General features: G+C 33.7%; 1 long non-coding RNA gene across 2 annotated transcripts in view; it reads left to right on the top strand.

Annotated features, from left to right (window-relative positions):
* The window catches only part of LOC112840870 (uncharacterized), a 313,823-nt gene that overhangs the window by 91,941 nt on the left and 196,863 nt on the right, over positions 1 to 25,019 (top strand). Inside the window, exon 4 of one of the 2 annotated variants that reach the window (XR_003212607.2) lies at positions 170 to 496. The exons of the other annotated variant lie outside the window; for it this stretch is intronic. This is a non-coding gene — a long non-coding RNA (uncharacterized lncRNA). Of the gene's footprint in view, positions 1 to 169; positions 497 to 25,019 lie in introns of those variants that run through there. 2 annotated transcript variants of the gene reach the window in all.

Below are 25,019 nucleotides of genomic sequence, written 5' to 3'. Positions count from 1 at the left end.
TTAAAAAGAACAAAGATATTATTCGGTACATCTCTGAAATACATCAGTGCTATTTGGCTCTTATCTGTCCTTGGTTTTAATTCTTGTGATACTGTATTTCCTTATCTGTTTTTTGATCAGTTGGAAAATTTTTTTCTTGCATGTTATAAATTAGGGTTTCCTTTGGCAGATCTCTCTGGCAAAAGATTGGAGCTTAAAGGAACTTGTGTGGACAGAGAGACAACAGTTGTCAGAGCAACAATCTACGTTTGTTCGTACCTGATATCTATACATTTAGATGCAAATTGTATCTGCTTCCCTAAACCAGCATTATTTTCTTGTTAAGGTGAATCATAATTTTTGCACATCTCAGTCTTGATGGTGGCTTCCTAAACAAAGATGTAAGTTCTGCAACTGCTTAAGATCTCTTGTGCGACTTGGGACAACTATTTAACCTAAGAATCAGTTTCCTCATCTGTAACTGAATTAGTCTGGGTTAAATGATCTCTAAGTTCTTTTTTGGTTCCAAAGTTCTACAGTTTTAAAAATGGATTAAAGTGCTACTCTTATGAACTAATATGTTGATTTAGTTTCTTGGTCCCATTCTAAGAAATAATTATTTAAAAAGATGATTGTTGAACTTCATTAAAAGGTATGCAGGTGTTCATAGGGAACAGATGTGAAAGTTAGTGTATATCAAATTATAATTCATATCTACATTTCCCTTCCTCAACTCATATACTAGCTCACCATATAAATGAGAAAAAAAAATTAGTAGGATTCTTCAGTCTTAGTGTGGTCTTTTTGGTGTGTGTATGTTTACATTTATATGTTTTTTATACAGAATAATGCTTATTTTTGGAAAATATTTACCTTTACCGCTTTTTCAAATAACAAACCACAGGCTATCAGTTTCCTCCTAACCACCACAAAGCAGTGTAGTGGGAGTAATAAGACAAAAGATGCCAAACAATTGCCTCCAAAAAAAAATTCTTCTATAATTAATGAGACAGACCCTCTGGACTCTAGGATTATGATACTGAAAGAACATGAATCTGGTTTCTGTTCATTGCTCAAGTTGTTTTTGTCTTACAATAAATTTTTGGAGTGTTAAATATAAGGCCAATAAAAGGAAAGATCAGCTAGAAGAGGGAATAACAGAGAGAGTTTGGGTAATCACATTTAAGCCCTGGATCCAGTTTTGCTTAAAAACAATCATACCAACTTCTATTCTTCCATGGTATACTGAAAATAAGATTTTAAATTTTATTGATGAGGGGCGCCTGGGTGGCTCAGTTGGTTGGGCGACTGCCTTCGGCTCGGGACATGGTCCTGGAGTCCTGGGGTCGAGTCCCACATCGGACTCCCTGCTCGGCAGGGAGTCTGTGTCTCCCTCTGACCCTCTTCCCTCTCATGCTCTCTATCTCTCATTCTCTCTCTCTCTCTCAAATAGATACATAAAATCTTAAAAAAAAATTTATTGATGATTTTAAAGGTTTTTTTTAATTTAAGATTATTTATTTATTTATTTATTTATTTATTTATTTAAAGATAGAGAGAGAGTGCACAAGCAGGGGGAGAGGCAGAGGGAGAGGGAGAAGCAGACTCCCTGTTGAGCAGGGAGCCCGATGTGGGGCTCGATCCCAGGACCCTGAGATCATAACCTGAGCCTAAGGTAGACACTTAACTGACTGAGCCACCCAGGTGCCCCATTATCAATTATTTTTTAGCATAAGTCCATCTGGGTCAGATCCCTAATAACTAAAGGAATCATAATTTTCCCAAGTATAGATATTTACATGTATACCACGTATAGACCATGTTTAAAAGTATAATTTGTTAATTTCAGTCTTTCAATCGATATGAGCACATGATTAGAAGAAGTTTGTTGAACAATTATCTGTTAGTACAGCAATCCTAAATTAAATAGCCAAGTACTCATACTATGTGGAAGGCATAGAAGGAACAATGTATATTTATTTGGGATTATTTTTCAAGTGGTTCAGGGTAAAAAAAACATCAATCCCCGGTGCTATCTTAGACCTTTAACAAATCTAAAATTTTATTTAAAAATAGAAAATCAAAAAAATATTAATAGAGGTAAACTTTTCTATCCTCCACAAGTCCATACAAATCATGAGGCGGTTGTAATAATTAAAAAAATATGCTCTCCTAGCTACATAAATCACATATTCCTTCAGGGAAGAGAGACATACCACTATTTAGTAGTTTAAGATCACCTCTACACGGGTGATCAATTATTATTTTATGACCACCGTGATAGAAATAATTGCTCCAAAGAAATCATAGTAAAGTATGTTGTACACTTCCATAATATAGTAATTTGAGAAGGTAGATTGAGCTGTTTACTTAGTGCTCTCCCAGGTTGATAGTACCATATACCTAAATATATCTCGAAGAGAGCAAACACATTAATTGGTAAGTAAGTGAATATACTCTCCAAGAAACATGGAGAGCATAGCACGTTAATAATAAAAAATATTTATTCTGCTCTCCATCTGTGACTATTTTCTTAGTCTTTATCTTTATCCACATAAGTAATATATTTGGACTTCATAAAACAAAATGTTTCTTTTTTTTGTAATTTACCCCCTGTGTGCCTTTGAAATAAAATATTAATTATGATGGGTTTACAATTCAGTTTTAAAACTGATGAATCAGAATATGCAATACTTAAGGCATAATTTATTTCAATAACTCATATTTAAATAATTCAATATTGAAGAACTATGATGAGAATTCACAGATTATGTTTAAGAAATTACATGTCATAGGTTAACAAAGAAAGGAATTTATAGTTAAGTTAGAATAGCTGAAATCAATTAACTAAGAGAAATGAAAAAAATGTAGTTACTAAATCTCTAAATTAAAAATAAAAAAATAAAGTGACAAGGTGATAGACGATCAAATGATTCATAGAAAAGACTTAAAAATAAAATGGTCTGTATGATAAAGAACATTTAATGCAGCAATTTAGAGAAAAGGAGAACTGGATTATTATAATTAGAGAAATTTTACCATTTTTTTCTTTTTTAACTTGGAAGGGGGTTCTGAAATTCCTGGTTCCAAAACATTTTCATCAAGCCAAAAAGAAACCCCATACCCAGTAAGCAGTCACTCTCTACATCTTCCTACCCGAATCCATTGGCAGCCAATAATCTGCTTTCCGTCCTAATGAATTTATATTTTCTGCATATTGCACACAAATGCAATCACATAATATGTGCTCTTTGACGTTTAGATTCTTTTACTTAGCATAATGTTTTCAGAGTTAATCGTGTTGTAGCAGGTAGCAGTATTTCATTCCTTTTTATGGCTGAATAATATTCCATTGTATGGCTATACTGCTATTTATTAATCCATTTATCAATTGGTTGATATTTGGCTATTGTGGATAGTATAACTATGAACATTCTTTTACAAATGTATAATCAAAAATGTGTAATTCTTTAAAGCATATGTTAGAAAGAAAATTGTCAGGTCATATGGTAATTCTCTGTTTCACTTACTGAGAAATGAATCTATTTTCTAGAGTGGCTGTGCCATTTCACATTGCCATTAACAAGGTATGAGGGTTCCATTACTCCACATCTTCACCAGTATATCTTGTTTTCTGTTGTTTTGTTTTGCATTAAATTATAGACATCTTAATGTGTATGAAATGTATTTCATTGTGATTTTGGTATGCATTTACCTAATGACTAATGATGTTGGACATTTTCTCATATGCTTGTCAGTCATTTGTATATTTTCTTTGTAGAAAGGTCTGTACGGGCTCTTTATATTGTTGAAACATAAGGGCTCCTCATATAGTCTCAGTAATAGATCCTGATCAACTATATGGGTTGTCTTTTCTCTCTCCTGATAGTGTCAGTTGACAACAAACATTTTTAATTTTGGTGAAGTCCAATTTAGCTATTTTCTGTTTTGTTGGTTGTGCTTCGATGTCATATCTACAACTCTTGCTAAGTCCAAGGTTGCATAGATGTATCCCTATGTTTCCTTCTAAGTATTAGTGTTTTATCTCTTATATTTAAGCCATTGATTCTTCTTAAATTTTGTATGTGATCTAACAGTCCAGCTTCATTCTTCTGTAAGTGGATGCCCAGTTGTCCTAGCACTAATTATTACAGAATCTATACTTTTCTCATTGAGTAGTGTTAGCCCTTTGCCAAAAATAATTAACCATAGATATATGAGTTTGTTTATGTATTTTTATTCTATTCCATCATTCTACATGTCTATCCCAATGTCAGAGCCCCATTGTTTTGTCATAACTGTAGTTTTGTAGTAACTTTTGGACTCAGCATGCATGAATCTTTTTTGTTATTTTTTTAAGAGTTTGTGGGTTTTTTTTAGTTTTGTCTTTTTTGTTTGCTTATTTGTTTGTTTACTATTTGAGGTCCCTTGCAATTTTATGAATTTGAGGATCAGCTTTTCCAACTCTAAAAAAAAGGTCACTGGATTTTGATAGGGATTGCCTTAAACCTATAAATCACTTTGGGTAAAAATACTATCTGACAATACTAAGTTCTCCAATTCCTACATAAAGGGTACCTTTTCATTTATTAGATTTTCTTCCAGGAAGGTATTACTGTTTTCAGTGCAAGTCTTGCAGCTCTTTGGTTAAACCTATTCCTAAGTATTTTATTCTTTTTATAGGAATTATAAATGGAGTCATTTTCTTAATTTCCTTTATTTCCTTTTCATATTGTTCATTGCTAGCATATGAAATTACAACTGTTTTTTTTTTTCCTGAATTCATTTATTAGCTCTAATAGGTTTTTTTTTTTTGTGGATTTTCAGGGCTATGTCATATAAAATTAGGAGTGATTTTACTTCTTCATTTCTGATTTGGATGGCTTTTCTTTTCTTTTTTCTTGTCGGTGCATCTAAAATAAGTCTCTTGTAGACATAGCTGGATCAAGTTTATTTTTTGGTATCTTTGTTTTTCCTCATTCAGCCAATTTCTGACTTTTGATTAGTGTTTTTTTCCATTTGCATTTAAAGCAGTTACTGACATGGAAGTTCTTATGTATGCCATTTTGATATATTTTTCTATATGTCATATTTATTTTTTTCTCAGTTCCCTTATTATTTTCTTTTATGTTTAATTGATTCTTAGTTGAATTTGATTTCTTTTTCTGTATATATTTTGCATAATTTTCTTAGTGGTCATCTGGAGGTTACAATTCACATCTTAAATTTATAATGAGCCACTTTAAAGTAATACCATCTAACTTCAATAGTTTCTAAAATCTCTGTTCCCATGGATTTCACACTCCCCTGTGTGCTGTTGTCAGAAATTATAACTTTATATATTGTGCATATAGTGACATAAACTTATAATTTCTATTTTATTCATTTTCCTTTCAAATCGTGTAAAAAAGTCACAAAACAAAACACAACAATATTGGCTTTTATATTTACCTAGGTAGTTACCTTTATCAGGGGTCTTTATTCCTTTGGCTTTAAGATTCCATCTTTGTTTTAGGCCCAAACACGAGGTCCATTTTGTTGAATATACTGTGTGTACTTGAAAAGAAGGCATGTTTGTTTTTGTTGAGAGTAGTGGCTCATAAATATCAATTCAGTAAAAACAGTTGGATAGTTTTGTTCAATTATTAGGTATTAATCATTTTGTGTCTTTATTTTGCTGTTCTATTAATTGCTAATAGAGACATGTTGACATCTCCAGCTATGATTATTTAATGGTCAATTGTCCCCTTGGCTTTCTTAATATATTTTAAAATCTGCTCTTGGCATATATACAATTATGACTGTTATGTTTTTCTAATGAACTGAGATTTTATTTTTATAATATATATTTTTTATTTCTCACAATGTTTATTGCCTTGAATCATAATTTATCTTATATAGTATATAAACTCTGCTTTCTTATATTTTCTCTTTGCATGGTAAAAGTTTGTCCTCCTAGTTTCAGTAATTCAGTTATGTATAACATATGTATATGTTATAGTAGGTATTTTATGTATTGTATAAAATATTCAAATATAGAAAATATAGAGAATATTTTTAAGTGCCTCCCTTTAAACAACATAGATTTAGATTTCATTTTAATTTTAATTTTTTTGTTTTTTTTAAAGATTTATTTATTTATTTGTCAGAGAGCGAGAGAGAGTGAGCACAAGCAGGGGGAGCAGCAGGCAGAGGGAGAAGCAGGTTCCCCGCTGAGCAGGGAGTCCCCACGCGGGGCTCGATCCCAGGACCCTGGGATCATGACCTGAGCCAAAGGCAGATGCTTAACAACTGAACCACCCAGGTGCCCCTAGATTTCATTTTTAAAAATCAATTATTTAATTTCTTTGTTGCCATATAATTTTTAATATGTTTGGATTCATGTCTACCATTTTATTCTTTATATTCTGCTTAACCCCTCTATTTTGTGTCATTCCTTGTCCTCTTTTGGATTAGTTAAATCTTTTTTGTTGTTGTTGTTGCTGTTTTTATAATTAAATTTTGAAATATCTGTTAGCATTTAGCTATATATCTTTGCACTACTATTTTAGTGACTGATTTAGGGATTATAATAAACATTCTAAATTTCTCATAATTTCTCTAGAGTTAATATTTACTAGTCCACTTAAAATTTTAGAAATTTTGCGCTCTTTAAGTCGACTTAATTTCTTCTCCACCTTACATTCAGTAGTTATATGTGTTAAATGTGGATACATTATGTACCTCAAAATACAGTGCTTTAATTTTTGGTCTTAAGCAGTCATACGTACTTTAAATAAATAAAAAGAAAATATATTTTAGTGCTGTTTATTTCTTTATGAAGATTCAAGTGTCCATCTCACTCTATTTTCTTGGCATCTCAAGAATTCTCTCTAACACGTGTTGAGAGGAGCTGCTCTATGAGAATTCTAAGCATAATCTTTATATTTTATTTAGTCTCAGAAATAATGGCCAAATTCTTAAGGTCTTATGCTTATAAACTAAGTGTTCTACAATTCAATACTAATATTTTAATATCTTTTGGCATTTCCCACCAAATGTGAAATGCAACCCCAATCAATATTTGTCCTCTTCAAAACATATGCACAGGTGAACATATGTATTACTAATCAGAAGGCATTGTACCTGTCTCCATCTATACTCACTTGTTATAGCATTACCAAAAATTTCAGTTGCAAATATCCACAAGGTCTTAAAATGACTTTATAAGGCATGTGTATTTACAAGTATATTTTGTAATCTGTATTAGAATTTAAAAAATCTGATTAGCAACTTTCTGATAAGCAAATAAAGTAAAAGAACAGTGTATGGATATCTATATCTCTATGATGTTTGGCATACATTATTAGAGCAAAAATCCCCAAAGGACAATGACAAACTTGAAGTCAATAACTTTAGAATTAAATAGAATGATGTATTGAAAGGAAAAAGAAAATTTAGGGAATAGGGAAGTATATTGGTAAGAGTGTCTAGAAAATGGAGTGGTAATAAATGCTTAACCACTGTTTTTTCTGGAAAAAAGTGTGTATATTTTTGCACAAAGTTTATTATAATTATTTCTGATATAAAGGCTGTGTGGTACATAATTTAAAATAATAGTATATATAATATTCTGTACTGTAAATTTCATATAACCAATGGATTCCCCAGAGTGCTTTTGTTGAATTTCACCAAATTATATCTGTAGCCAATCTATTGTTGCAATTCAACCATGATTTGACAAATGGAATCATCTCCCAATACACTAACCTTATTATAATCAAATGTGATATTTGATTTATTGTTCAACTATTTCTCATATTCTACAAATTATATTCATTAAACAAATCTTTTTAGCCTAGCACTAATTATATATTTATATAATGTGATTTTTATAATGACCATGTTTAATACTTGGCTCAGAGTATTCCCACAAATTTAACAGCCAGGTCTTGTGAGCTAGTACAAACTAGCTTCAGCACTTTCCTCCATCTATATCACCTTATGGACTGGAGAAGAAAACAAGTCCATTTATATATATATATATTTTAACTTTCATTTTCAATAGCTCCTTATTCTTTGAAATGTACCTTCAGTATATTTCAAAGAATCATTTTCCTGCCTATTTCTATAATTTCTTTTTTCCTCTTAGTCCATAAACACGGTAAATGATAACTAATAGCAGAAAACAGGTATGATCTGAAAGAATAGCAATTTTTTTTAAAGATTTTATTTTATTATTTATTTGACAGAGAGAGACACAGTGAGAGAGGGAACACAAGCAGGGGCAGTGGGAGAGGGAGAAGCAGGCTTCCCACTGAGCAGGGAGCCCGATGTGGGGCTCGATCCCAGCAATTTTTGTGTGTGTGGGTAGCCTATAGTATTTCAGTCTCTAACTTTATTAAACTGCTAACACAAATTGTTTTGTTTGCTTACATATTATGTAGTTGTGTCTTTTGACCAATAATTTTAATCTAATTATAATTCAATTGAATATTTATTAATGTTCAACATACTTGTGATAGAGCAAGGAAAGGAACCCATATGGCCATTGTCCTCATGGGACTTACGCACAGATACAATTATTCTATACACAATAACTAAAAGTATGATGATTATGAGGGGGAAAAATGTGCCATGAGGATAGCATTAAAATTTTATCTAGTCAAAGGTGTCAAAAGCTCCCTTTTGGAAGTGAAACATTAAGCACGATATAATATGTAGCCAAATTTGATAGGATAGTATTCTGTGTAGAGAAAACCTCAGATTTGGCAATGGAAGGTGCTTAAAGTACAGACTGTTCAGACTGCTAAGTAACATTATAAGAAAATAACAATGAAGAGTAGAAAGAATAACTAGTTCACACTAATAACCTTCATTCTCCAGGAATCTCAGACTCTCTCTTCCATTCTCTCACCATCCCTCACACACACACACACACACACACACACACACACACACACATACACAAACACACACACACACTCAAAATAAAACTTAATTCCTTCCTGTCAACAATATATTACTTATATTTTGACTTGTATAAGGCTATAATCAATGTGAAAAGTAACTTCCTTGTACCATGATACAGATTATGGAAAGGGTATCAAAATGGAGAAATAATTGGTCCTCCACAAAATAAATGAGTTTAGAAAACTTAGAAAGAATAATGTTTACTCTTCCCATATTCTGTGAAAATAATCGTGTCCCATTTCTTTCCTTTGTCTTGATGGAGCCTGGGTTCTTAGTTCTAAAAGTAAATGTCTTACAAGTCATGCCTTATTTTCTTGCTCTTTTATTTCATGCAGTACAAGCTGATTCAAAATTGCTTATAAATGGCAGAATAGGTCACCATGTTCAAATTCTTTCCTTCTTTATTTCTTTCTAAATCTATTCTTTTTTTTTAAGATTTATTTACTTATTTGAGGGAGAGAGAGTGCATGAGCAGGAGGCAGGGCAGAAGGAGAGGAAGAGAGAAAGAATCCCAAGCAGACTCCCCACTGAGTGGGGAGCCTGATTTGGGGCTCAATCCCACGACCCTGAGATCATAACCTAAGCCGACATCAAAGGCTGGACACTTAACCAATTGAGCCACCCAGGTGCACAATTTTAATCTATTTTCTTCAAGGAAGAGCCAGGCAACTGGGTTCTGACATTTGAATGTGGACTAAAATGGCTTAACAAAACTTCCAGCCCAGTCTTTAATATTGCCCATGATCAGATTTACCCTTGCATCTGGCCAATGCAAGGTTTGATGGAAGATTTGAGGGCTTAAGAGATGGCAAAAGTTTTTGCTAGAAAAAACCTCTGTTCCTATAAGTTTAGCAGAGCCCCTCAACAACCCATATTGGACTGTAATTTAAGTGAAAAACAAAATTTTGTTGCATTAAAGCAGTAATATTGACTTGCTATTTGTTACAGCAGGTAGAATTCCTTGCAAATACTATTTATATGCTTACTAGGTTTAAAATTATGTAGGGATTATAAGCACCAAAAAAATAAATATATATTCACCTCTCTGAATAGAAGGAGTAAAACAGAATGGGAAAGAATACAAAGGAGTATTCATGTTTACTAGCAAATAAATTATTATTTATTATTAAAATTATTATTTTAACTGTGAGCGTATGATTTTTTTAATGTGTTATTTTATTTCTGCCTCAAAATACAGTTTTAAAACAATTTATACAGCAACATAAGGTAACAAAAAGATAATGAGTGTCTCAATGGATAAATGGACAAATAACTTGTAAAGGTGTCACAAATTTAGAAATTCCAAGAACCAATAATATGAAAATCTGATAACTTTCACTTCCTATCAGAGCAATGCTAATTAAACAATAGTAGGCTATTATGTTTTAATATAATAATTGAATATATTGAAAAAATAATTGAATAGAGCACCTGGGTGGCTCAGTCATTAAGCATCTGTCTTGGGTGGCTCAGTTGTTAAGCATCTGCCTTCAGCTCAGGTCATGATCCCAGGTCCTGGGATTGAGCCTCGCATTGGGCTCCCTGCTCAGCGGGAAGCCTGCTTCTCCCTCTCCCACTCCCCCTGTTTGTGTTCCCTCTCTCACTGTGTCTTTCTCTGTCAAATAAATAGATAAAGTATTTTTTTTAAAAAATTGAATATATTGAACAATGCATTGGCAAATATTTAAAAGACTGGTAATGTCCAGGACTAGTCATATGAGTATTTCTACATTCATACATTTTCAAATAACTTTGGTCCTATATACCAAGTTTAAAGTGAGAACATTATTTGACCCATAAATTCTACATTTATAAATTTATTCTAAAATAATAATGTATGTGACATGCACATAAAATGAGGTTTATCTCAATGAAAAACAAATCATAATAAAATGTATAAATAGTTCATGTGATAAAAATGGTAGATTTTCTTAAACTCATTGTGGTATATTATAGTGATTGATTATTAAAGAAGTATTTTATATTTATGACATATTTATTGTCACAATGTACATATGAAATATTTTTAAATAAAAAAGCAAGGAACAGTTAGTGTATGCAATAAGATATGCTTTTTATTTAATAACAATGTGCCTTTATGTGTGTGTGTGTGTGTGTGTGTGTGTGTGTATAATTTAACATAGGATAGGAAAGCATATATCAGGCACCTTGGTGGCTCAACCAGTTATACATCTGCCTTTGGCTCACGTCATGATCCTGGAGTCCCAGGATCAAGTACTGCATCAGGCTCCCTGCTCAGTGGGAAGTCTGCTTCTCCCTCTGACCCTCCTCCCTCTGGTGCTCTCTCTCTTTCATTCTCTCTCTCAAATAAATAAATAAAATCTTAAAAAAAAAGAAAAGCATATATCAAAGTGAAAATAATGTTTAGTTTTGAGAAATGTTATTATAAATGATCTCCATTTTCTTTGATATACTGTTCTGTAATGACATTTTGAATGTTTATGCTATAATCTGAGATTTGTAAAGTTATCTTTAAAGGGAAAGGGGAAGAGAAAAATAACTATGCACAGATTATTATTATTACATATACTTGAAATATTTGTCCCAATGGAAAAAATGCATCTCTAATAAGTAAGCAGAACTAAAGATATCACTATCAGTCTATTTTAGATAATTAGTATTTATTAACTTATCATTTTATTTTCATAGTGTAAAAAAATTTTGTATTTGTAAATATATACAAAAATTTCTTCCATTCTAGATTTTATTTTTTGTATTATTCCATGTAATATGCCCAATTTTTACTTTTAATTATGATATAGGTTTTCACAATGTTTATGATTATCAAAATAATACCTCTCTATGAAGTTATTAAGTAGAAAATCTTCATCTTTTTTTGTACTGTACTTGATCAGCTTTCCATGAGCAGAACAAAATAGAATCTTAGGTTTACGAAGTTCCTGGAATCTCTGCTTTTAAAAACCAGTCTAGATTAAATTATAACTATTAATTATAAATCAAGAAGAGAATTGAATAAAGGTGTTCAAATAAAATCAACATCGTATTGATCATGGCTTGTTCATTATATGAGTGATACTATAAGATTTGGGCTGCAGTTATAGAAGATAGCAAAAGAGCACTCAATAACACACAGTACCCAGAACCCAGAAACATTAGAGAGAAACTGTTATCATTGCCTTATTTAAAACTAATATTCACAGATGTCCATGAAATCAAGTAGAACAACTCCATAAAAAATGAACAAGGTTAACATTTTCATTTTCACCTACATAAACCCTTTCCTTGGTATGGCCATCAATTAAAAGAAATCTTTTTCAATGAGATATTTATTTCAAATTAGTTATAAAATGCTAATAAAATCATATGAAATGGCAGTATTATACACAGCCAATGAGGAGTTTCATAGTCACTGGTCAAAAGAGTCTGTTACAACTTATTTAAAAGTCTTTAATTTTTTCAGTGTCTATATTTTTCCTTTGATATATCTTAGATAACCTATTCTTCTTAGCTTGTAATATCTACAAAGTAAAATTTTAAGATGACATACTACTAAAATTGGCTATGTATTAATATTCAAAATTGGACAAAATTTCCCCACTGAACATCATATTTGTGTACAACTTTCAATATGAACACTATATAACTATCATACAAAAATTTCATTGCTAATATAAATCAAGATGTGAAACATTTCAAAAACATTAGCATTTTTTATCCCCACAGAACTACTGAAAATAGTAATTCATTTAAACAACTGAATATATAAATAACTTTTAAATCAACAATTGTGATGTCTAGTCTAAAGCACTTTTTTTTTTTTAAGATTTTATTTATTTGGCAGAGAGAGGGAACACAAGCAGGGGGAGTGGGAGAGGGATAAGCAGGCTTCCCATGGAGCAGGGAGCCTAATGTGGGATTCGATCCCAGGACCCTGGGATCCTGACCTGAGCCAAAGGCAGATGCTTAATGACTGAGCCACCCAGGCACCCAAGTCTAAAGCACTTTATAACTAATCCAACAATCATATTTTCCAAAATATTAATGTAATTTAATATCTCTAATTTTGTTTAGGTTCTTGAGTGCAGAGAGAACCATCTTCCCAAACTCTATATAATATAAAGTGTCAAAAACTCAAAATTTGGGAGCGATTTATACTTGAAAACGAGTTCTCTAGTCAGGTTCTGGGAAAGTTACTTGTAAAGTTTTTTGGACATACCAATGATATTAAGTGTGATGTGTTGCAGCCTTGCCCTTATATTTATTGACAGTCTGCCTGGCATACATTTTAATAATAATAATAATATTAATGTCAATAGTATTAATAATAAAGAAGGCAATACCATTTCACTACAAGTACCTACATAATTTTCATTGGACTAAATAATTAAAATATTCATGATTAGAATGGGTGAAGTGTTTATGCTAGAATTGTGTCAAAACCGTTAAGAGTAAATCTTTACCCCTACAGCAAGAATGACATTAACTAAGATGGAAACATCAAAGCAATAACAACCATCTTCTTGTATAAGAGAGAAAATGTACGATAAAGAAACCTTATGCATTGTTCAATGGAAAAATTAAAGAAATATATATGCTAGGGAAAAATTGCCAATTATCTCATAGGAGACCTTATTTATACAGTATTAGACCATGAGAGAGTAGAATTTTCTAGTGAATATTTTCTATGGCATGCTGCATAAAATGTGTCACAATGAAACAACATTTATGCTTACATTTCTCTTACGGAACACAAACTTTTCTATTTTTCTCATCATAATTCAAACAAACATTGGGATCTGAATGAAATGATTCTCCTAATAAATGGCAGCACAGAAGAGAAGTTAAGAGTATGGACTTGGAAGCCAGTCAATTCTGTTTAAAGTCTAGCTCCACCATTCACTTTTTATGATCTCTGGAAGTCATTTAACATCTTATACTTCAGCTTTCCTCTTTTGTGAAATTGGACAATAATTCTAACTACCTGTTGGCATTATGATGAGCATTACATGAGGCAATATTTATGAAGGATTTAGAATAGAGCCCAAACCATAGTTAGGGTTCAGAGACATGTGAGTTGTATTTTTAACACTGAGAGCAGGATTACGTATATACATATGCTTATGTGTATCCCAAATACACATCAAAATTAGACCTGCCATTCATAAATCAAAATGCATCTGGCTAATTAGTCCCTTTTTTTTCTTTTTCTCTGAAAGTGCAATATCAGAAGGATTTGGTATTCAGAGCCTAAAACATCCTTATGTATATGTCTTCTAGTCACCCTCTATATTTCAATTACCACAGAGGGTAATGGAAAAACTTATATTATGAGATAAGCTAAAATTACTGCAATCTTAAAGTAGCATAGAAAACACAAAAAGTCCTACAGAGGACTATGTGAGACAAAAGGGAGTGAGGATTAGTCACATCCCTGCTTTGCCATGTTGGTGGGAGGCAAGATCAAAATGATTATATCTATTTTAAGTATCATGTATAAATACTATATATGCATACATATATATTATACATATATCACATTGTATATACATGTATGAATTTATCCATAAAATATGAGAATTGTTGTCACTATTTTTTAAATTCTCTGCTACCATACCACTTACTTTATATTATATACTACTGTAATCCAGATAGAAGTAGCTCTGTGCTAGTAGCCTACATTTCAAGCACTATTGCTAATACTTTTAATTCTTGTTAAATCTTACTCGTGGTCTCACTGGCATAAGGGGAATTAAATACTGTCCCTGCTTTGAAGACCAAAGTCTGGCCTTGAACTATTAGTACTACTTATGGGCTTTCTGTATGATATGATATATAGATATCTATTAATTTTAGTTCTTTTGCACAATATTTTAAAAAATCAGAGCCAGGGGCTACATAATTCTTTTTTAGTTTGATTTTCAGATCAGAATCTTTGACAGTGTCTCCCAGCTTTTGCCTGACACATAGCTAAAAATGACTTCAAATTTTAAAATTGATCTAATTATAGATGAGTTTTACACAATATCTATATTTCTGTGTATCCTATTGTATGGATGCTAGAGCTCCCTATATTGTTATATGTATGTCCTCTAACAATGTCTTTATATTTAGTCCTCTAGCAGAGCAACTGACAAATTGGACTAACATATCCAAAGTAATGGTAATAATGTTGTGACCTAATTATATACATTATTGTTTACGAATTAACCCTATAACTTGGGAGATAGAAAGGACACATGTTAAAATTCCCAGTTACAGGGCACCTGGGTGGCTCAGTCCGTTAAGCATCTGCCTTCAGCTCAGATCATAATCCTGGGGGAGCCTGCTTCTCCCTCTCCCTCTGCCCTCCCCCACCCCACCCCTGGCCCACCACTTGTGCTCCCACTCTCTTTCTCTTGCTTTCTCACTCTCAAATAAACAAAATAATTAATTCCCAGTTACATAGAAATAAAGCTAAACTCACATATTCACAGATTTGTAAATATCATTCTTCTTACAGAGTTGGAATGCAAAATAATTCTCTTGATATGAATTTACATAAACTTTCATTCTGTATCTATCAGTTAGAGCTCAGTGTAAGAAAACAACATTCCTTGAGCTATTTTAAGAACTGAAAGAGTTTTATCTATTTAGAAATGAGAGATTATGAAAGCCCCTTGAGCATGAAAGTCATCCTTACCAGGAGGACAGGGATTTCATCTTTTTCAGATATGGAATAGTGCTTGGCAAACAGGAAGTACTCACCAAATATTTGCTAAATGAATGAAGGTGTAGCTATATGAGATCTGATATTATCTGTTAATTGTGGAACACCTGCTTAGTGTCAATATTATGATAGTTGGCTGCATGGACATTATCTGACTTCACACTCACAATAAATGTGTAAGGTAGTTACTATTAATCATTTATGGATGATCAAACCAAAGCACAGATAATTTAAATGATTCTAAGACAACATTATTAGAAAATGAAGGTCTAAATAAAGCCAAAAATCTTTCTGTATGCCAATGTTTCCTGCTAACTCTAAACTGGCTTTTTAAAAAATCAATAGACTTTACTTTTTCAGGTAGTTTCAGGTTTACAGAAAAATTGAGTAGAAACTAAAGGAAGTTCCCACATATTGTCTTAGCATTCCCTCTCCTCGTTTCTCCTATTATTAACATCTTGCATTGGTGTGATACATTTGTTAGAATTAACAAGCCAATATTTATACATTATTATTAACTAAGGCCCGTAGACTACATTATAGTTCACTCTTTGTGTTGTAGAATCTATGGATTTGGACAAATGCAGAATGACATGTATCATACAGAATAGTTTCCAGTATTATACAGAATAGTTTCACTGCCCTAAAATTTTCCTGTGTTCCACCTATTTATCTGCCTTTCCTGTATCCCCAAATCCCTAGCAACCAATTGTGTTTTTAGTGTCTCCACAGGTAAATTAACTTTTTCCAGCAATGCAGTTACTGCTTTTTATTTTATTAAATTCAGAAATAATCATTTAAAGAAATGTACTGTTCTTTATAACTTGTAATATCTAGAAAAAATTAAAAGCACTTTTTCTATATGTGTCCCAAGTTTTCACAAAGTTCATGATAAAGATAAAAAAGATAATGTAAATACATATGAATTCTCTTAAAATATAGTATGGAGAGTCTTAGCAAGTATATCATGAATAAAAAGGTTAATTAATTCTAAGATCATTATCATTCATGATTCCTGGTAGACTGGGAGAATGTCTTTTGGGTGATGAATATTCTACAATGGGGAACGCACAATATGGCAACTGTGTAACTGTAAAGGCTTAATGGGATCATAATTTAGATACACCAAAAAGAAAGAAGGCCTAAGTTTTGGAACAAATTGAATATTCCTATGAAGAAATAGCTATCATATGATCTGAACAACTTTAATCTTATTTCTGGCCTGTATACTTTGTGCAAAACACAGTAATTCATGAAACTAAAATTAAGGAAAAATTAGCCACCAGAGAAAGTAGTAAAATAATAAAAAAGAAATTAACCCAGCATAGTCAATATATGCTATGTTCTCTATCAGCAAGAACATAAAATAAGTGGCATTTAAATTTTTTTTTTTAAGATTTTATTTTATTTGACAGAGAGAGACAGCGAGAGAGGGAACACAAGCAGGGGGAGTGGGAGAGGGAGAAGCAGGCTTCCCGCTGAGCAGGGAGCCCAATGTGGGACTCGATCCCAGGAACCTGGGATCATGATCTGAGCTGAAGGCAGACACTTAACGACTGAGCCACCCAGGCGCCCCTAAAATAAGTGGCATTTAAAGAGTAATTTACTTTTTAAAAAAAATTCTGCAGTTTTACATGACAACATATTGTAGGTTATGCTGCAATAAAGTGTGCATCATAATGTTTATAACTCTTTAGGGTAAAATATAAAAATACTTTATTCTCAGCAATCTAAAAGTGACCATATTCTATAAGTGTTATGTTTGTAAATGAACAATAAGCCTTAAATAAAACACTCCAATGTTTAAGTGTATAATAAACTTGCACCCCCATTTGCTAGTATTCACTTGCTCCTCAACTAGAGCATCTGAGTTAAAAATATTTTCGATATGACTTAAGCAAGAGTTGTTTGCTTTGTTAGACAAAATTTAAGGAAATAATATTTGAGAGATTCTACAATCTCTTCTTCAATAATAATAAAGTAGACAATATCATAGCAGTATGGAGTTGTTATAATTTAGTTATCTTTCTCATTAAATACTGTTCTACAAAGATTATCCCATATAACTTTATGGCAAAATCAAAAGCATATTATACCCCAAATGCAAATACAGTTTAAAGTATCTTCCAATAAAACTATCAACAGATATATAAATATATGACTTACTCTTAATAGTTTTCATGTAAGAAAAGCATTTTCTCCTGGAAATGACAAATGCTAGGATGTGAGATCTGTATACTGTATTCATTGCCTAAAGTGCTGGTGAAGAATTGAACTGCTACATCCACAAATTTGTATTTCTCCATCATCCAGTACACTTTAGAACTTTTTTAGTCCCTTAGAGGCATTAACTAATCATTACACTCAATAACTTAAGTTTTTATCCCTTTTTACACAACCAAAAGAAAGGACAAACTGGCACTGTAAATCAGCATGAGGCCAAGCTAGGAGCATCTGATGTCGATGATATGATTTAGATAACTAGACTTGGTTTTTCCCAAAATGATGTCCACAAGGGGGCTACTGATGGACACTAAGGGAAAGGGCCAGGCAGCGGAGGTAGGAGAAACGCCAAAGAAATGCTTGACTTAGTCATTAGAAATAATGCATCATTTCTCAGTAACATTTCATCATTCCTCTTCTCTATGATCACTAAAAATAGTTGAAAATTGAAATGTGGGCACAAGAGTTTATCTAGACAAGAAAAATTAGTTTAATGGGCCTGGAAGAAATGACCTATATTTTTTACTGGATGTAGCACTTAGTAATTTCTTCTGAAAGAAGGGTTACAACTGATCATTGGTCGAAGGGACACTTGTGATCATCTAGGCTTTGATACTTAAATATGAAGTAGTTCACAATCATTACCATTCTATTGTAGGATAATAGTTTTCTGATCACCTATTTACCTTGAATTATGGTCCCTCATCATTTCTTTGAGACTCCAAAAGATAGATGATTTATTTTGGAAAAACTACTTTGGATGTGCCCCTACATTTTTGTATAGTAACAGCTCTTCATTTGTGTCTACCAAGTTTAGGAACAGTTTCAGTGTGTAGGAGTTTTGCCAAAGGAACCAACTTACAGATATCAGACATAACATGCATAACAAGTATAATATTAATTTTATTCTTTGCCATATTCTATTTTTTCGGACATTTTGCCTGTGTCTTAGATTATTCTTAAATACATGCTTTAATGGTTGAGAATACTTGCTCTAAAGCTGCACTCCTTACATACAATTATGGTTCCATCATTTATGACATGGTTAATCTTGGGAAAATTAACTAAATTCTCTGGGCCCCACATTACTCATTTGAAAAATGAAATAAGTGCATTTCTGTGCCAATTAAATAAGGTTATATAAATATATAAATAAATTGTTTAGAATTGTGTTTTTATTTTTTTTATGGGGTAAAACTGAGAGTCTGAATTTCCTTTTTTTTATTATGTTATGTTAATCACCATACATTACACCATTAGTTTTTGATGTAGTGTTCCATGATTCATTGTTTGCATATACCACCCAGTGCTCCATTCAGTAAGTGCCCTCTTTAATACCCATCACCAGGCTAACCCATCCTCCCACCGCCCTCCCCTCTAGAACCCTCAGTTTGTTTTTCAGAGTCCATAGTCTCTCATGGTCTGTCTCCCCTTCCGAATTCCACCCCCCTTCATTCGTCCCCTCCTGCTTTCTTCTTCTTCTTCTTTTTTTTTTTTAACATAGAATGTATTATTTGCTTCAGAGGTACAGATCTGTGATTCAACAGTCTTGCACACTTCACAGAACTCACCGTGGCATATACCCTCCCCAATGTCTATCACCCAGCCACCCCACCTCCCACCCCCCACCACTCCAGAAACCCTCAGTTTGTTTCCTGAGATTAAGAATTCCTCATATCAGTGAGGTCATATGATACATGTCTTTCTCTGATTGACTTATTTCGCTCAGCATAACACCCTCCAGTTCCATCCACGTTGTTGCAAATGGTAAGATTTCATTCTTTTTGATGGCTGCATAATATTCCTTTGTGTGTGTGTGTGTGTGTGTGTGTGTGTGTGTGTGCGTGTGTGTGTATACACACATATATACGACATCTTCTTTATCCATTCATCTGTCAATGGACATCTTGGCTCTTTCCATAGTTTGGCTATTGTGGACATTGCTGCTATAGACATTAGGGTGCATGTGCACTTTGGATCACTACATTTGTATCTTTGGGGTAAATACCCAATAGTGCAATTGCTGGATTGTATGGCAGCTCTATTTTCAACTTTCTGAGGAGCCTCCATACTGTTTTCCAGAGTGGCTGGACGAGCTTGCATTCCCACCAACAGTGTAGGAGGTTTCCCCTTTCTCTGCATCCCTGCCAACATCTCTCATGTCCTGACTTGTTAATTTTAGCCATTCTAACTGGTGTGAGGTGATATTTCATTGAGGTTTTGATTTGGATTTCCCTGATGTCAAGAGATGTTGAGCACTTTTTCATGTGTCTGTTGGCCATTTGGATGTCTTCTTTGGAAAAATGTCTGTTCATGTCTTCTGCCCATTTCCTGATTGGATTATTTGTTCTTTGGGTGTGGACTTTAAGAAGTTCTTTATAGATTTTGGATACTAGCCCTTTATCTGATATGTCATTTGCAAATATTTTCTCCCATTCTGTCGGTTGTCTTTTGGTTTTGTGGACTGTTTCTTTTGCTGTGCAAAAGCTTTTTATCTTGATGAAGTTCCAATAGTTCATTTTTGCCCTTGCCTCCCTTGCCTTTGGTAAGGTTTCTAGGAAGAAGTTGCTGTGGCTGAGGTTGAAGAGGTTGCTTCCTGTGTTCTCCTTTAGGATATTGATGGACTCCTGTCTCACATTTAGGTCTTTCAACCATTTTGAGTATATTTTTGTGTGTGGTGTAAGGAAATGGTCCAGTTTCATTCTTCTGCATGTGGCTCTCCAATTTTCCCAACACCATTTGTTGGAAGAGACTGTCTTTTTTCCAATGGACATTCTTTCCTGCTTTGTCAAAGATGAGTTGACCATAGAGTTGAGGGTCCATTTCTGGGCTCTCTATTCTGTTCCATTGATCTAAGTGTCTGTTTTTGTGCCAGTACCATACTGTCTTGATGATGACAGTTTCTTAATAGAGCTGGAAGTCCGGAATTGTGATGCCACCAGCTTTGCTTTTCTTTTTCAACATTCCTCTGGCTATTCAGGATCTTTTCTGGTTCCATACAAATTTCAGGATTATTTGTTCCATTTCTTTGAAAAAAGTGGATGGTATTTTGATGGGGATTGCATTGTTTGTGTAGATTGCTCTAGGTAGCATTGACATCTTCACAATATTTGTTCTTCCAATCGATGAGCATGGAACATTTTTCCATTTTTTGTGTCTTCCTCAATTTCTTTCATGAGTATTTTATAGTTTTCTGAGTACAGATTCTTTGCCTCTTTGGTTAGATTTATTCCTAGGTCTTATGGTTTTGGGTGCAATTGTAAATGGGATTGACTCCTTAATTTCTCTTTCTTCTGTCTTGTTGTTGGTGGATAGGAATGCCACTGATTTCTGTGCATTGATTTTATATCCTGCCACTTAACTGAATTCCTGTATGAGTTCTAGCAGTTTTGGGGTGGAGGTTTTTGGGTTTTCCACATAAAGTGTCATATCATCTGCAACAGTGAGAGTTTGACTTCTTCTTTGCCGATTTGGATGCCTTTGATTTCTTTTTGTTGTCTGATTGCTGTGGATAGGACTTCTAATACTATGTTGAATAGCAGTGGTGATAGAGACATCCCTGCCATGTTCCTGACCTTAGGGGGAAAGCTCTCCGTTTTCCCCATTGAGAATGATACTCGCTGAGGGTTTTTCATAGATGGCTTTTATGATATTGAGGTATGTACCTTCTATCCCTATACTCTGAAGAGTTTTGATCAAGAAAGGATGCTGTACTTTGTCAAATGCTTTTTCTGCATCTATTGAGAGGATCATATGGTTCTTGTTCTTTCTTTTATTAATGTACTGTATCACGTTGAAAGAATTGCAGATGTTGAACCAAACTTGTAGCCCAGGGATAAATCCCACTTGGTCGTGGTGAATAATCCTTTTAATGTACTGTTGGATCCTATTGACTAGTGTTTTGGTAAGAATTTTTTCATCCGTGTTTTTCAAGGATATTGGTCTGTAATTCTTTTTGATGGGGTCTTTGTCTGGTTTGGGGATCAAGGTCATGGTGGCCTCATAAAACCAGTTCGGAAGTTTTCCTTCCATTTCTATTTTTTGGAACAGTTTCAGAAGAATAGGTATTAATTCTTCTTGAAATGTTTGGTAGAATTCCCCTGAGAAGACTTCTGGCCCTGGGCTTTTGTTTGTTGGGAGATTTTTGATGACTGCTTCAATTTCCTTAGTGGTTATAGGTCTGTTCAGGTTTTCTATTTCTTCCTGGTTCAGTTTTGGTAGTTGATACATCTCTAGGAATGCACCCATTTCTTCCAGGTTATCTAATTTGCTGGCATAGAGTTGCTCATAATATGTTCTCATAATTGTTTGTATTTCTTTGGTGTTGGTTGTGATCTCTCCTCTTTCATTTATGGTTTGGTTGATTTTGGTCATTTCTCTTTTCTTTTCTTTTTCTTTTTAAAGATTTTTTATTTATTTATTTGAGAGAGAGATAGAATGAGAGAGAGCACGAGAGGGAAGAGGGTCAGAGGGAGAAACAGACTCCCCGCTGAGCAGGGAGCCCGACGTGGGACTCGTTCCCGGGACTCCAGGATCATGACCTGAGCCGAAGGCAGTCGCTTAACCAACTGAGCCATCCAGACGCCTTCATTTCTCTTTTCTTTTTGATAAGTCTGGCCAGGGGTTTATCACTCTTATTAATTCTTTCAAAGAACCAGCTCCTAGTTTCGTTGATCTGTTCTATTGTTCTTTTGGTTTCTATTTCATTGATTTCTGCTCTCATCTTTATTATTTCTCTTCTCCTGCTGGGTTTAGGCTTTATTTGCTGTTCTTTCTCCTGCTCCTTTAGGTGTAGGGTTAGGTTGTGTATTTGAGACCTTTCTTGTTTCTTGAGAACGGCTTGTATTGCTATAAACTTTCCTCTCAGGCCTGCCTTTGCTGTATCCCAAAGATTTTGAAGAGTTGTGTTTTCATTTTCATTGGTTTCCATGAATTTTTTAAATTCCTCTTTAATATCCTGGTTGACCCTTTCATTCTTTAGTAGGATGCTCTTCAGCCTCCATGTATTTGAGTTCTTTCCAACTTTCCTCTTGTGATTGAGTTCCAGTTTCAAAGCATTGTGTTCTGAAAATAGCAGGGAATGATCTCAATCTTTTGGTACTAGTTGAGACCTGATTTGTGACCTAGGATGTGATCTATTCTGGAGAATGTTCCATGGGCACTAGAGAAGAATGTGTATTCTGTAGCTTTGGGATGGAATGTTCTGAATATATCTGTGAAGTCCATTTGGTCCAGTGTGTCATTAAAGTCTTTATTTCCTTGTTGATCTTTTGCTTAGATGATCTATCCATTTCACTGAGGGGGCTGTTAACGTCCCCCGCTGTTATTGTATTGTTGTCGATGTGTTTCTTTGCTTTTGTTATTAATTGGCTTATATAATTGGCTGCTCCCACGTTAGGGGTATAGATATTTACAATTGTTAGATCTTCTTGTTGGATAGACCCTTTAAGCATGATATAGTGTCCTTCTTCATCTCTTATTACAGTCTTTGTTTTAAAATCTGATTTGTCTGATATAAAGATTGCCACCCCAGCTTTCTTTTGGTGTCCATTAGTATGGTAAATTGTTTTCCACCCCTTCACTTTCAATCTGGAGGTGTCTTTGGGTCTAAAATGAGTCTCTTGCAGACAGCATATTGATGGCCCTTGTCTCTTTATCCAATCTGATAGCCTGTTTTGTTTTTTTTTTTTTGATTGGGGCATTTAGCCCATTTACATTCAGGGTAACTATTGAAAGATATGAATTTAGTGCCATTGTATTGCCTGTAAGGTGACTGTTACTGTATATTGTCTGTGTTCCTTTCTGGTATATGTTGCTTTTAGGCTCTCTCTTTGCTTAGAGGACCCCTTTCAATATTTCTTGGAGGGCTGGTTCGTGGTTGCAAATTCCTCTAGTTTGTCTTTCTCCTGGAAGCTTTTGATCTCTCCTTCTATTTTCAATGACAGCCTAGCTGGATATAGTATTCTTGGCTGCATATTTTTCTCATTTAGTGCTCTAATATATCATGTCAGTCCTTTCTGGCCTGCCAGGTCTCTGTGGATAGGTCTGTTGCCAGTCTGATATTTTTACTATTGTAGGTTACAGATCTCCTCCTGAGCTGCTTTCAGGATTTTCTCTTTGTCTCTGAGACTTGTAAGTTTTACTACTAGATGTCAGGGTGTTGACCTATTTTTATTGATTTTGAGAGGGGTTCTCTGTGCCTCCTGGATTTTGATGCCTGTTTCCTTCCCCAAATTAGGGAAGTTCTCTGCTATACTTTGCTCCAATATACCTTCTGCCCTTTCTCTCTTTCTTCTTCTTCTGGGGTCCAAACTATTCTAATATTGTTTCATCACATGGTATCGCTTATCTCTCGAATTCTGCCCTCATGATCCAGTAGTTGTTTTTCTCTCTTTTTCTCAGCTTCTTTATTTTCCATCATTTGGTCTTCTATATCACTAATTCTCTCTTCTGCCTCATTTATCCTAGCAGTTAGAACCCCCATTTTTTATTGCACCTCATTAATAGCTTTTTTGATTTCCTCTTGGTTAGATTTTAGTTCTTTTATTTCTCCAGAAAGGGTTTCTCTAATAACTTCCATGCTTTTTTCAAGCCCAGCTACTATCTTTAAAATCATCATTCTGAACTCTAGTTCTGATATCGTACTAATGTCCATATTCAGTAGGTCCCTGGCAGTCAGTGTGCCTCTTGTTCCTTTTTTTGAGGTGATTTTTTTCAATCTTTTCATTTTGTCCAGGGGAGAATAGATGAATGAGAGAACAAAATGCTAACAGGGTACCAATGTCCCCTGAAAATATACTCTAAACAAATCAGAAAAGAACTGAAACCGGGGGAAAAGAAAGGGAAGGAAAGAAAAAAGAAAAAGAAAAAGATAAAAACAAACAAAAACAGAACAAAACAACAACAAAAAAACCAGAATATGATCAAATATGATCAGGCTGGTGATAGATCGGTGCCATACAGTAGACTTTGGGTGTATTTTGGTCTGTTAGAAGAAAGTGCATCCCAAAATTTTAAAGAAAGATAAACTTAAGATATGTACAAAAATACGGGTTAAGAGAATGTGATCAGGCAGGAGACTAGAACAAAGCCATACACTAGAGATTTAGGGTATATTTTGGTCTGTTAGAAGAAACTGAATCCCAAAATTTTAAAGAGATAACAACTTATATATATA

Source organism: Callorhinus ursinus, unplaced genomic scaffold (assembly GCF_003265705.2).
Source record: "Callorhinus ursinus isolate GAN/ISIS: 27379988/994484 unplaced genomic scaffold, GSC_fseal_2.0 scaffold2, whole genome shotgun sequence".
Taxonomy (NCBI): domain Eukaryota; kingdom Metazoa; phylum Chordata; class Mammalia; order Carnivora; family Otariidae; genus Callorhinus; species Callorhinus ursinus.
Note: the sequence above shows the minus strand (reverse complement) of the source record. Positions and strands in the feature narration are given on the sequence as shown.